The 15,688-nt window shown below is 33.4% G+C and overlaps 1 long non-coding RNA gene across 1 annotated transcript; it reads right to left on the minus strand.

Annotated features, from left to right (window-relative positions):
- Window positions 1-8,501: 8,501 nt before the first annotated feature.
- Window positions 8,502-13,794, minus strand: LOC148603982 (uncharacterized). The gene is made up of 2 exons (XR_015916249.1): window positions 13,277-13,794; window positions 8,502-11,071 (listed from the first exon to the last, which is right to left on the minus strand). It is a non-coding gene; the product is annotated as an uncharacterized LOC148603982 (long non-coding RNA).
- Between the last annotated feature and the right edge of the window lie 1,894 nt (window positions 13,795-15,688).

Below are 15,688 nucleotides of genomic sequence, written 5' to 3' on the forward strand. Positions count from 1 at the left end.
ATTCACTAAAGAAGAATAGGTGGCTTTGAGCCGACATTTATCCCTCCCCATGGAGTTGTTCTCTCTTTTACGCATTGACTGCATCTTGTGTTTTCAGACTAAAAATTGAGAATAATATACACAAAATATCTTAAATTAAACAAACCCAACAAAACCATAACAGAACAAAAATTAAACCTTGAATGAACAAACTAAAAACCACAGAAATAACAAACAAATTATCAATAACAAAAAATAAAACAGGCAAAGCCAAACATCATACAACAACCTAGACCGTATAAAAACAAGTGGGGGCAATCCTCAGATTGGGTCAATTATACAGAGGTATGGAACAGTCTTTAAAACCGACACAACAGTTACATAATACTTTTATATAAAGAATTTGATCACAATGAAACATGATTTTATATGTCTGTATGTTCTTCGATGTACTTATTGTATCAATTGTCACAAACAAATACTGAAATTGAAGGAGTATCGCCATAGGTTATTGTGAATATGTAGAAAGACGATTGATACAATCGATTTGCCATTCTCTAATGATAAAATTCAGTCTGCCCTTTTGCCAGGAGTTTTCATCTTTCTGATGGTACACGAATGTAATTGGCTACACTAAACATCTAAAAATTAGGCTTACGTAATCTCGTGAATATTATTTACAACTTTTACAGCCGACCCAATAATTTGACGACAGTTGAAGTGTGGCTTTTTTTCAATACAAGAACAAATTAAAGTAAAGAGTCAAAGTCTCCCTGAACATGAACTACTCCTTAAAAACGCCCCCATTGTGCTCCAATATTATAGTAAACGGGGCAGAAAATCCTCATTCAATTTAGAGTGATGTCTGCCCGTTGCAGTATATTACTTCCTTTATTGTTTTTCTCATTATTTGTCTCTTGACTTTCAAATCATTTGTCCTGCTTTTGACTGTCAATATAGACATTTTATGCTTACCAATCGTATACCTACATTTATGGCGATAAACTGAATATTTTAAAACCTGTGAGGCTCTAATCTAAAGCGTTTAGTGAGAGAGTTATTGTACATGTTATGTACTGTTTTTGTTTTGGTAAAAAAAAGTCATATTGATGAAAGTCCGGGAGTATCAAAGTGATTAGTACTTAAATGATGCCCAAGGACTTATATAACACATAGAAAAAAAGATGAATAAATGAACATTCAATCAATGTTAATGGCATTATGAAACATTAACAAATACAATGTGCAGACCGAACGTTTTCAGATATAAGTTGAACTGAAACATTTGAATTGAATTGAAAAGACGTGGAGAATCTATAAAGTGTTATTTGCACTTTGACCAACGAAATATTATCTGTTTTCAATAAATTTAATCATTTGCATTGATGAAGAATTATTCCTTCTGAATTGTTATTATATTAAGATAAAAAAAAGACTGTCTCCTTAAACACGTTTGGTCAGAGACTCACATTTTGCCATATCTTCAGTTGTAATACAATGAAGAATATCCGAATGTAATCAATGAAATGCTACGGATAAAAGATCAAATGTAACTTTAATCAAAACGGGATTAATTTGAAAGTCAAGATACAAAGATGAAATAACAAACATGGCGGAATGCACAACTAACAACAAACTGGAAAGTAAAATGAATGTGTAATCTCTATTCCATTTATAGATATGCATTTGGGCCTAAAGCTTTATTGATATCCTCGCAATTAAGTTAAATGCAGCACAAACATTAGTGTGATATTAACAGAATGGAAACTCCATGCTCGGGATCAGATTCAAAATAACTATCGGTGAATGGGGAATCAATGCTTTTGATGGCATTTTCTTTCACGGAAAACCACAACTCATGTTTTTATTTGTAGTTGTCTACTAGACATATTGGTCAAACTCGGTAACAAAGAATAATAAAGGAAACCAAGGATATAGCGATAATACAAAAAAATGCAATCCAGGGACAAATACCGGACATGGAAAACAGACATAAACACATAGAAAACAAAGCAACTGAAATCATATATACACAGTGTAACAAAAGCAAATGAGCAACTCGGACTCCACTAAAAACTGGGAGCATGGACCAGGTGCACCGGTAGGGTAAGCGTCCTCTGCTTTTCTAGAAAACCGCCGAGTAACTCATAAAAAGTCAAGTCCGGGGTAGACAAACGAGGAAAGGAAAACTATGACCCGTTGAATAAATCAGTTTTGATGGTGCAGATGGCTACACCATAACGATCCACGAGTTCATGATGACGACAATAAAACTTCTGTAGTGATGACTTCAATCTTGTAGCAACATAACCCTGTTCCAGAAGCCTATTTGTTACAGTTCTAGCGCCAGATAAAAGGTCTGGCATAACGAATGAGTTGTGATATAAACACTCTGTACACATATGTTGAAGGGATGTTGTCAGATATGAAAGAAAGTAGACAATTTTGAATGAAAAGTCATCACGTTTGTCGTAAAGTTTGGTCAATAATTTTCCTTTACCATCGATTTCTAAATGCATGTCAAGATATCAGGCTGACTTCACAGTGTCTGTAGTATCCTTCATCTCAAATTCATTGGAGGTAGATGCGATGTATCAAATCCCCGAAATTAGCATTGTTTAAAGATAATATGTCATCTATATAGCGGAAACGGGGATTAAAGGATCTAGCTAAACGATATTCTTTCTGTCGGATCTGATCAGCTATAAAATCAGCCTCATACGAATGAAGGAAAAGGTCAGCAAGTAAATGAGCATAATTTGTTCCCATTTGAATGTCGACCGTTTGTTGAAAAACACGTCCACCACACTGGACAAATATGTTGTCGATTAAAAATTTAAGCATTTTGTAAATATCTTCTGTATATTTGGAAATGATTTGGAATTATTTCTTACAATGTATGAGGAATCTCTACCAAGAACTATATATTTGTATCTATATTTGAAGACAAAAACAATGTTGCTTTTTTAGAAACACCTGCCCAGTTGCTCATAAAAACTCAAGTCCGGGGTAGTCGAAAGGGAAACCATTACATGTTGAACAAATCAGTTTTATGAGAGCAGGATTATGTTGCTACACAATTGCAGTCATCACTACAGAAGTTTTATGGCCGTCATCATGAACTTGTGGATAGTTATGGTGTATCCATTAGCATCATGAACATTGATTTTTTCAACGGGTCATGGTTTTCCTTGTCTACCCCGGACTTGACTTTTTATGAGCAAATCGGCGGGTGTTTCTAGAAAAGCAGAGGACGCTTACCCTACCGGTGCACCTGGTCCATGCTCCCAGTTTTTAGTGGAGTCTGAGTTGCTCATTTGCTTTTGTTACTCTGTATGTATGATTTTAGTTACTTTATGTTTTTTGTTGTGTGTCTGTTTTCCATGTCTGATCTTTGTCCCTGGATAACATTCTTTTGATTACCGCTATAACCTTGGTTTCCTTGATTACTCTTTCACAAATTTACATGATTAACGTATCCTGCGTAATTTGAAAGTCATATATTTTATATTGGAATTAAAACGAAGACCCTGTTATACGTAGATATTTTATTGTATTTTTCACTAAATGCGATCGGACGTGTTTTTATTTATCTTTCTGTTTAGGTAAACTGGTGTGTTTATCTGTTCCCTTTGGATTTTGGAATGTGAGTAGTTTCGAGGTAAAAACTGCCTGTTGTCTTTGTTCTTTTTCTTAAGGTGTTTTTATTCTGTATCTACTGAAATGTTAAATCCGAATCTAACAGATGTTAATAATTCGTTTTAATACTGTACTAGTATTTTCCCATCACTGTCCAAGATTAGGGGGAACTCTTAGCACGCACATTCATGTTTAACCTCGCTAAATACTTTATGTGCCTATTCTATCAGAAACCCTTAGTCAAGTTGTTGTCGATTATGTGTATTTTTTATGTTATTCGTTTTACCTTTTCCTGTATATTAGGTCGGTTTTAGTCTTTCCAGAAACAGTTTTGCCTAATTTGTTTTGTGACCTTTCCTATCTCGCTTTATGGTATGGGTTTTGCCAGTCATTGAAGACTGAATGGTGACCTGTAGAAGTATAATTTTTCGTTACTTGGTATTTGACGAATGACTGTCTCATTGGAATTCATAATGGTACCAAATAGCCTATTTTTATAATCATAATAGACTTATTGTTAGGGCACTATACATTTGATATTCATGTTCATGTAACAAAACAAGTGGCATGCGCAAGAAAAAAGAAAACAACAAAAAAACCAAACCAAAAACCAAACCAAAACAAAAACAAAAACAAAAACAAAAACAAAACAAAAACAAAAACAAACAAAACAAACCAAAAACAAAAAACAAAAACAAAACAAAACAAAGCAAAAAAAAAACAACAAAAACTCTCATATAGTCCACTATCGTATTACCACGATAACAGGCGAATTTATTTTTTTTTTCATTTTTTACTACGACTTAGGTAAGTTTCCAATTGGGAGGAAAGTGGTCCAACATTCATAAGTTTCCATACTACCATATGCCAATTCCTTTAGGGAGCTTATTATATGTAACATTTTCCTAGGAAGCCATGCACACCACCACGCCATGGAACTCACTGTCATAATAGTATGATTGCAAAGAGGAAACCGTGCCATATCAACTTTAGGCCTATTTAGAGGGTAGACATTTACCAGTCATTTGGTATGTGGTTTTTACACCAATTTATTTCGTTCGATGCGATTAGGAATAATACTATGTTGTAATGAAATTTGAAAAAAAAAATATATATAGCCTTCTGTATGCTCTCTGTGGTCGCTACTTATATGTACAATCACAGTGTATTGCTAAAAACGTATCTTTGTCTGCTCCTTCGAATACATGAAGATATACTGTGAATTAAAATTAAAGAGAATGCTAATCCTACAATTGCCATGGGGCTGTGCTTTTGTTTTTACGGGACACCAAATTAACGAACACAAACGTCAATAAATAACCAGATTACGATGAGCATATTTGCTATAAATTTAATATTATTAAACTGAAAACGTCCTGCTGTTTTTCAACTATTAGTTAAATCTTACAAAAATATTATACTCCAATGCATATTGACCTTTTTCACAATACTTAGGTTTCGTCCAATCACCAAAACTATCAATACCATTCGTTACAACTATAAAAATAACTAGTTGCCCTTAAAAGAATGCATGTCGGCTTTATTCATACAATCAACTGTATGTTAAATTTGTATATATCATGAAATGTTGGATCATAACGGTGTATACAACAGCATCATGAGAATCTATTTGTCCAACGTGTCATAATTTTCCTTTTCTCTGTCATATATCCCGGACTTAACCTACCCGGTATACCCACAACTCGGTGTGTTTTTCTATAAACACTGAGAATGCTGATGCTTACCACACTTACCTTACCGGTACACCAGGTCTATGATCTCAATTTTTAGTGGAGTCCGAGTTGCGCATTTACTTTTTTTTCTTTGTACGTGTTATTGTGGTTATTTCATGCTCATTGCTGCCTGCGTCTATCTGTATCCCTGGATTGCTAGAATCTTGGTTCCCTTGAATTCTCTTTCAAATTTCCAACTTGTTTTGGAAACTTAAGAAACAGAGATCAACAAACTTATCGAGTCTGACCCCGCAGTCATCTAGGTATTTTTTTTATCCCTGAAATCGAAACGGATATTACTTACAACACGAATAATTTGAATGATTGGGTTTATAAAGTTATACACATCATTTCCTACTCACAATGGATAGGTTGAAGGACAGATGACTCCGTCGGATCTTCTCTAAAATTGTTACAGCAACTCTTTAAAGCAAGTCTACATTCTTGTGTTGAATTACTATATGACTCCTCACAACATTCCTCCCAATGAGATAGGCACTTAACTGCACATGCTTTTGCGATCATTTTTGCCATAAAGTATGTTTTATCCTGCTTTATATTCAAATTTCTTATTACTGTTTATTGTATTTTGGGAGTTGTATTGTATGTCTGTTGGGAGTTGCATTGTGTGTCTGCTGGGATGTGTATTGCATGTCTGTCGGGAGGTGTATTATATGTCTGTTGGGATGTATATTGTATGTCTGCTAGAATTTATATTGTATGTCTTCTGGGATGTGTACTGTATGCCTGCTGGGAGTAATATTGAATATTTGCTTGGATGTTTATTGTATATTTGCTTGGATGTGTATTGTATGTCTTTTGGGATGTGTTCTGCATGCCCGTTGGGTGTTGTACTGTATTTCTCTTTAATGGCATATTGTATGTCTGCTTGGATGTGTATTTTAAGTCTGTTCGTAAAAAGCAATCAAGCGAACCAAGATTCTAGCTGAATTAAAAGGAAATTAATTCAGGGGCAAAGACCAGACACGAAGAACAGACAAACACAACAAAAAACATAAAGTAAATAAAATAAAACGCACAAACTTACAAAAGTAAATGAGCAACTCAGACTCTACTAAAAACTGGGAGCATGGAACAGGTGCATCGGTTGGATAAGCATCCTTTGCTTTTCTACAAACACCCGCCGAGTTGCTAATAAAAAAGTCAAGTCCGGGCAAGACGACAGAGGAAATGAAAACTATGACACGTTGAACAAATAAGATATTATGGTTCAGATGGTTACATCGTAACGATCGACGAGATCATAATGACGATAATAAAATTTCTGTAGTGATAACTTTAATTTTGTAGCATCATAACCCTGTTCCAGTGGCCTAATTGTAAGAAGTCTAAAGAGATGCAAAATCTTCTGCGTAGTTAAGGCAAGCTTTGGCATAACGTATGAGTTGTAATATTAAAATTCAATACGCAGGTCCTAAAAGGATGTTGACACTGATGAAAGGGAAGTTTGAAGATGTATTGTATGCCTGCTCGGACGTTTTTGTATGTCTCTTAGGAGGTGTATCGTATAGCTGTAGAGATATGTATTGTATGACTGTTGAGAGATATATTTTCTGTCTACTGGGATGTTAGTTGAATGACAGCTGGAATGTTAATTGTATGTATTTTGGAGGTGTATCGTATGTCTACTGGGACATTTATTGTGTGTTAGAAGTGCGATATATGCCTGTTGGAGTGTTCAGATAAACGGGAATTGTATAGTTGTAAGGGTGTTTATTGAATGGCTACTGGGATGGTTATTGTATATCTGTTCATGGTTGTATTGTATAGTAATTGGGATGCGTATTGTATTTATATTTGAATGTTTATTTTATGTTTTTCTCTGGTGTGTTTTTACATTATTGACTTACAAACCGTAAATGAAGTGAGATGATCAGATCTAAAATTACGGTAAAGGTCAAGTCCAACGAATAAAAAATACAAATGTAATGAGGCCGCTGATATTTTAATAGGATAGTTCGTATTAATCAGATTAATCTACGGGCAAAATATCCTTGTACCAACAGATATACGTCAGGGCTGAGCCCCCTATTTCTCTCTTTATTAAGGTAGCGGCCCAAATTTCTAGAAAAAAAAACGTATACGTTGCAAACGGTGGATAGGCACAAACGTTAGTGCAACGGGAAGATAAATTGATGAAATTTATCGTTGCAAAAGAATGTTTTCCAGGTATTTGACTCAGGATTACGTTCTCCTGACTTCCGCTAGAATCTATGCTCCCTTGATTACTCTTTGCATTTGTAATAGAGTCTAGTTGAAAGGAGTCATATTTGTCAATGTTGGACTTGTTGTCTACTGTCAGTGTCTTATAAATAACTGTGGACAAACGATGAAACACTGTCATGAATTAAGACAGGTGGTGACAGACGTTCACAGTAACTACTCCACGTCTAATATGTGCCGTCATCTTATGTCTAAGATCGTGATAAAAATTTGTCCGGTTGCCAAAGCCTGTTCTTGATAGATGGTGACAATTTTCGTGGACTGTCTTAGATTGTTAAAGGTGTTGACAGGTGATTACTATATTTTGCTGGCTGTTTGTGTTGGATTACCGCAGTTCTTGATAGACTTGGACAATATAGTATCGCCTGTTATGAATTGCACTGAACTGTAATATGGTAACCATAGGTGGGAACAATATAACTCGACCTTTCACAAAGTCACCTGTATTCTTACAGTTAATAATTGACCATTACAAGAGTCTTTAAACAGAATAGTAATATCTACTGTCGTGGCGTGTTGCAGAGAAACAGTTTACGGATGGTCGAAATATACAGGGTGATGCAAGATAGATAAATTCTTACCTTTACAGGTCTATGATACATAATATATGTCTATTTTTGTTCTTCTTGTGTGACAAAAAATGCTACCTATGTACCATGCTTAAATTTATAAACGTTCATAACATGTAAACGATAAGCAATGGCTAAATATACAAACTCATCATACGTCCTAAACCATTCTTGAAGTATGATATTCAGGTTCCGTATTTGTCAATGTATTTACAATTTCCGAGAGACAGACGGTGATGTGCACAGTGATCGTGAAATACATAATACGGTAGTTGTTTTATGTTTTTCTTAAATTAGCATCATGGATAATTACCTAGAAATATCATATAAAAGTAGATCACTTAATATATTTATTTACACATACCGAAAAATTAAATACAATTTAAATTATTAATCCGATAATTACCTGTGTTATTACAATGAAGCATGCCTGTAGGGTACACGGTTACAATGCAGTACATACAACAAAATAAGAACATGGAACCCAATAAACAAACCCGTCCAGACGAGTTTAATTTCATCATGTGTCCAAAAAACTAAATTAAATGTTTTAAAACATTACTTTTAATCAAACGTTCAAGAATACCACTGTTATAATCGATAGTTTTACATGTACTTTGCTAACTTCTTCATATCGATAAACATGATCACTTATAGATTAAATGAATGGAAATACATGTATACCATGAATAATAAAAATAGACATTGACGCTTACACTATAGATTTCATAGTACATATGTGAGAATCGATGTCTTTTTTTATTCATTTAGTGCCTATATATATGCTTTGGTTCTTCACATTGTTTAGTTTAGTTTATTAAGAAAACTGAGCCGCAGATTACTGCGTAACAAGAGTAAATGCATATAAATATACATAAAACAAAATATTACACAATATCAATCACATACATGTACAATGACAAAAACAATGAATCATTACATGAACATACAAATGATCAATCAATTTAACAACTTTTGGATTTTTTGAATGAAAATTGATACATTTATTAATACGTTTACATTACAATAATTTAACACACCATCAATTTTTTTCTCTATTTGGATACCTACTATAATAACTCGAAATATTTTTTTTTTCTGATATCTAAAACTATATTGTTATTATATTCAAATAAATAATGATATTCGTCACAAAGACCAGATCCGCAAAATTAAAGTCCCAAATAAAAAAATATGAATCATTTAAGTTTACATCGAACAATAAATATTTCTTGTAAATTTCCTATTTTGAAAAAAAATTACCACTTCTGATTTTGTTACAATTCCAATCTATACAATATTTTTTTTAAGACAGACGGTGTTTTTTGTAAATCTGATGATGACTCCGCAAAAAAAAAAAAATAAAAAAAAAAATAATAAAAATTCTGTCATCAGCATACAAGAGGATAAATAACTTTATATACAGTACGAGGTTACATACATTTTTTTTTTTCATTTAAAACCTTTAAACCATCTATGGAAATTTCATCCAGATATTCCTCCAAATCGTGAAGGTATAAGGCAAAGAGAAAGAGGAATACCTTTTCTCCCTGCCTTGCACCGATTTCACACGGGCACAAATCTGTTTTTAATTCCCCATTTCTTACACATGACTTAATGTTCGTATACATGTTTAATATAACATTAAACATTTTCCCACCATATTTTTAACCATTTTACGCCATAAACTCACCCTCCATACCGTATGAAATGCTTTTCTGAAATCCACAAAAACAAAATATTTTTTTCCCGAACTCAAATACAATGAAATTAATGCATGCATGACAACCATGTTATCTTGACCTTAATAGCCCTTACGATTGTATTTCTTAATGTTTCATAATGTCTTTAACATTGAATCACCGCATTAAGATATGAGTTATTTAGTTCTTAGGAGGGGATCCCAAGACAATTTTTCGGAAAACTTACCTTATCTATCAAATGGTCCTGTGGGCTACATAGTCAGGAAAGTTAAATGTCAAACCCTAAACTTATAAATCTCCTACTGATATTGAAGTTACGGTACATTTTCATATAAGATTTGTGTGGTTTAGGTTTACTCTAAAAAGTTGTCTGTGCATAATTGTAAAATTTTAAAACTTTTCTTTAATTGGCCAAATGACTTAATTTTGCCTCATTATAAAATTAAATAAGAATAGTGTGAAAAGTATTATGAAGATAAATTTGAAATCCAGGAGTGAGAAACACAGTGTTACATGTAATACACAAGATGACATGTATATTCATTACCTTATACGATGTACATGGCTGATACTTACTTGTAGTAACAAAGTAGACAAATAATCATTCCGAATAACATCACGTTGTTATTTAAAGTTGTTAATTCAGGAGTATTTTATGTCAGTTGTATTCAGTGGCAGGGACATGAATGTACTTAAAGAACAGTGAAAATGACTGATTGTCCTTAACAAACTAAATTCATTACATAATTTTAATTTTTACAATACTACTTCACGTAGGCATTTTTTCAAGAAACACATAAATAATAAAAGCCTTCCAGAAATACAACTTCAGATAAAATGGGCAGAACAATTATAATAGTAGGATTTCAAAAAATAGGTACATTTATGGGTATACACAGTGTAGTCCTATTCAATGTGAATTTAAAATATTGATTAAAATGTTCCTAATCTGCATAATCGTTAAGAATCTTTGGTATTACGTATAATTTTGGAATTATTACCTCAAATTGACTAGTAAAAATGTTTAAAAATCTTCATTTATATTTGTTATTAAATTTAGTTATTATTTTTACGAATGTGATCCCGCATTGTCTTAGGGGCTACAAGCCCAAATGTCTGACCTCGGCAGAAGATACAGCATCCAATGCCAGTTATTTATTGCTTATTGGCCCTTTATTAACAAGACATCATCCACCAACATCACCTGTATCCAATATACAACATGACATTACTAATTAACTGAAAAGGTATATGCACATGTACCTACCAGAGGTTTTACCTGTATAGTAAATTATCACACACAGACCTGGAAAACAGACATACACAACACAGAACATAAAATAACTTAAATCATACATACAAAGTAAAAAAAGCAAATGAGCACCTCGGACTCCATTCAAAACGGGGAGCAAGGACCAGGTACACAGGTATGGTAAGGGTCCTCTGGTGTTTTAGAAACATCCGCCGAGTTGCTCATAAATAGTCAAGTCCGGGGTAGTCGAATGAGAAAAGGGAAGCCATGACACATTGAACAAATCCGTTTTCAAGAGCGCAGATGGATACATTATAACGATCGACGAGTTCACAATGTGAACATCTTCCTCTGTATTTTTGGAAGATGAATAGGAATTATTTCTTACAAGGTATGAAGAATCTCTACCAAGAACTATGTATTTGTATCTATGTGTAGTATGAGTATGGGAAATAGAAGTATACAGTGTTGAAAAATCATAGGTTTTAATGCTATTATATTCAGATAATAGACTTGAAGTGATTGTCTCCAAAAGATCTTTCGAATTTTTCAGGTTCCACATTGAATTAATACCAGTACGAGAGTCACAAGTATTTTGGTAGGAGTGTAGACCGTCTTTGAGGGTTGTGAGGATAGAAGTTAACAGTTTTGAAATAGGTTTGGTGGCACATTTTGGAGATCCTGCTATGAAACGTTGTTTGTATGGGTTCTTGTGGAGTTTGGGAGTCCAGAATTAACAAACATCTGAAAGTTATCGGTTACCATTTCTAACTCTTTGTACAGAAACATATACATTTAATTTGATAATTAAATGATTTAATTTAATTAATTTCACAGGGGTATGACAGAAAGTAAAAATAAAATACATGTAAACAATAATTATTAGTGACTGGACTGTGATTGACGTAAATTGGAACATGAACAAAGATCGAGTGATTTTGGGATTATCAAAACAAGCTTATATATATAATTGGAAAATCAAGGTAAATTTTGAAATTAAGATTTTGTTCCTCATCGGATTTGCATATTTACATTAGTCACGAAGTTTCATTTATTAATTAAGTCAAACAGAATAGAAAGATTTAGTGTCAGGAACTGTCCAGGGGTATGATATTTTAGAACAGCTTTTCGTATTTTCATTGTCACGTCCCAGGACAGTTTCTGTCAGGGAGTAGGGCAGAATGTGTCCTGTCAGGATTTCTGTTCTATCTGCTGTCGTAGAACAGAAATTCTGACAGATTCTGACAGAACTTAAGAGAGGTTAGAAGTGATCGCAACTGTACTTGCTGACCTATTTTTTTTCACTCTAAAGCTGACCTGATCTCATTTCCCGCTATATATATATATTACGTGTTATCGTTAAACAGTCCTTGTTTCTGGGATTAGACACATTTTCACTACCCAAAAGAGCTTGAGATAAAGGATATAACAGATACTGTAAAGTCAGCCTAAATATTGACCTACACCTAGAGATCCATGGTAAATGAAAACTATTTACAAAACATGATGACTTTTCATTTAGTATTGACAACTTTCCTTTCTTCTGTGGCAGCATCCCATTCAGCAACTGCGTATGGTGTTTTCATATTACAACTCAAACGTAATGCCAGACCTTACCATAACTACACAAATTTTTATATTACACTAAATTTCCTACAGCTAGGCTCTTGGAACAGGGCTATGTTGCTATATGATTGAAGTCATCACTACAGGTTTATGGTCGTCATCATTAACTCGTGGATTGTTATGATGTATCCATCTGTACCATGAGAACTGATTTGTTCAAAGTGTCATACTTTTTCTCCCCTTCTTCGTACACATGAACTTGACAGAGAACGCTTTTCCAGCCCGAAAACCTGGTCAATGATCTTAGTTTGTAGTGGAGTTGCTCATTTACTTTTGTTACTTTTTAACGTATCTCTTCGATTTTTATTCGTTCTTTGTTGTGTGTGCCTGTTTTCCATATCTGGTCTTTGTCCTTGGATTACATTTTGATTTTGGTTCCTTTGACTGCTTTTTCAACGATCAGTTTGCTTTTATTGGTCCAATAAATCCATTAACGTCAAAGAACCATACATAACGTCTTGGAGATTACAAATTACAGATATAATCCAAGGTCTTGGCTATCATTACTTTTTTAAAACACAGGAAACTCACACTATTTTGATTTAAGCGTGTATTCCGCAAATCTTCCACGTGCAACGTTCCAGTCAAGAACCTATAAATAGATCATTATATGCTGTGAAGAGTGGATATTGTCAAATTCACTTATTAATCAGGGGTGTGTTCAGTCTTTGTTAATATCATTCTTATAGCATTTAAACGCTCAATTTGACAATTTGATTGACCGAAATAAAGTTTCTCCCTCAAAGAAGAAACAGAATATCTTCATCAAGATTCCACAACTTACCAGATTACTACTTGACACTTACTAGTTGTAATGATGAAGCTCCTTTTACATTATCTAAGTATGCAATCATATGATTTACTACATATTAAATCTAGCGGAAATCAATATAATACTATCCAGGGACAAAGACCATAGGTGTAAAACATACAAATACAACAAAGAACATAAAAAGAACTAAAATTATACATGCAGAGTATTACAAAAAAAAATAAACTTTAACTCTGGGAGCATGGACCAGATGCATTGGTAGGGTAAGCATGCTTGGCTTTTCTAGAAACCCCGGTCGAGAAATACATTGGTATGAATTTAACTGTATTAAATGCGTTTTATTTTCATCATTTTAATTGATTTGATTTTTAAAGACTAAAATGAAAGTAATCAAAATTATTATCCAAAAGATGATCTGCTATATGAATTGAAAAAAAAAAAAACAAAACATACCTTTAGATATAGTTGTTACATTTTGCCCGTTGATAATCTTTACATCAATAATGTATTTTATCAGGTCTTATATTTATTTGCACCGAAAGTTTTGGCTAGAGTTTGGACCAGTTTTGACTGGTATGTATTCATATCATATTCGCAATTTCGGCCAAAATAAATTCTTCACTCTCACTGCTACCAGTAAATAGTAACTGGTTTGCCAAGTTTTAGAAAAAAAAAAGAATTAATCTACAAAGAAGTTGGGCGGGAAACATTAGCGGAAAGAAGAAAGAAAGGAAGACTACAAATGCTTTTAAATATGAAAAAAATAACGCTCCTAACTATCTTTGTAATATTTACCTCCTAATATACAGAGTACAACAACGTACCCCCTAAGAAATGGGGTAGATATCAGTGTACCTTTTTTTATAGATTGTCTTCAACTATAGATTCACTCATACCCGCAACAATTAAAGAATGGAATACTCTTGACCTCTCAATACGCCACTCAAAATCAATTGGACACTTTAAAATGACATTAAAAAGAAGAACGTTCAAAACTGAAATTCCAGAATACTTCTCATTTGGTTCAAGAAAACTTGATATTATACTTACGCAACTAAGATGTTCTGCCTCATCCTTAAAGAATGGTTTGTGTAAAGCTAATATTATCTCAGATCCGGCTTGTCGCTGTAGATATTCAATTGAAAATGCCAAACACTATTTTTTTGAATGTCCTTTGTACAGGGAATACAGGGAATTACTTATCAATGATCTCATTTGGCTACCTAACAACAGAGTTATCTTTAGCTAAAAACAATAGTGTGTGTAGTCACGTTTTTTGCTTTCATAAAGCGGTCTAAAAGATTCATAATAGTCTAATATACTACTAGCGAACATGTCTTAAATTGGCTATGCCCATCAACACCGTCAAATCTGTACAAATCATTTCTTTTCCTTTGTAGCTAACTTCTCAGAAGAACTTTGCTTTATGTTAAATTATGGAACTTCTAATATGTCTGATGAGATACACATTTGTTTACGTGTTGTCAATTTTAAATTACTTTTATATAATTATTTTTTAAGAGTAATCAAGGGAACCAAGGTTATAGCGGTAATCAAAATAATGTAAGACCAGACATGGAAAACAGACATACACAACAAAGAACATAAAGTAACTAAAATCATACATACAAAGTAACAAAAGCAAAAGAGCAACTTGGACTCCAGTAAAAACTGGGAGCATGGACCAGGTGCACCGGTAGGGTAAGCGTCCTCTGCTTTTCTAGAAACACCCGCCGAGTTGCTCATAAAAAGTCAAGTCCGGGGTAGACAAACGAGGAAAGGAAAACTGACCCGTTGAATACATCAGTTTTCATGGTGCTGATGGATACACCATAACGATCCACGAGTCCATGACTTAAAATAAGGAATTAATTTAGCTGGAAATATCATTAATGCAATCATGTCATTTCTGAAATATATCTGAATATATTTCGAAAGAATGACTAGTGGGATTAATCAAGTAATGAAATTGCTCGTTCTTGTTTTTTAGACCTAGTTAATATATTTTGTTAAGTACACGAAACCTAAATTTTGTATCACAAAACACCCCCTTTTTAGTTAATAGCTGTCCTCAGTTGTTTAAAAAACACACGAATACATAAAATCATCAACGCAAATGTAATAAATTTATAATAACTACATAAATGACAGCTTAAGGTATACATACATAT

The sequence above is a fragment of the Perna viridis genome, chromosome 11 (assembly GCF_037379345.1).
Source record: "Perna viridis isolate PV_CMFRI_1.1 ecotype Kerala chromosome 11, ASM3737934v1, whole genome shotgun sequence".
NCBI classification, from domain to species: domain Eukaryota; kingdom Metazoa; phylum Mollusca; class Bivalvia; order Mytilida; family Mytilidae; genus Perna; species Perna viridis.